We start from the raw sequence: 288 nt of genomic DNA on the forward strand, positions 1-288 counted from the left end.
CCAGCCACATTCCCATAACAGAGTCTAGGCCTGAGCCTCCAAGCGCCAGAACCTGCCTGCCACCTCTTCCTATTGTCTTCTCCCAGGTTCCTTTCAGGCCATCCCAGAGGACTGGCTACCTCTATCTTCAAATAAGAAAATTATTTGGTTTTTGTAGTTTTCTATCTTTGTATTTGTTTGTTTTCCCAAAGCATCTTTTTCTGCAGAATTTAAAAATAGATAAAGAAAAACATGTAATTTAAAATCATATTCCCACTTGCATATTTGCTTCTTGTTTTTTTTTTTTTT

This window comes from Pteropus alecto, unplaced genomic scaffold (genome assembly GCF_000325575.1).
Source record: "Pteropus alecto unplaced genomic scaffold, ASM32557v1 scaffold75, whole genome shotgun sequence".
Classification (NCBI taxonomy): Eukaryota; Metazoa; Chordata; class Mammalia; order Chiroptera; family Pteropodidae; genus Pteropus; species Pteropus alecto.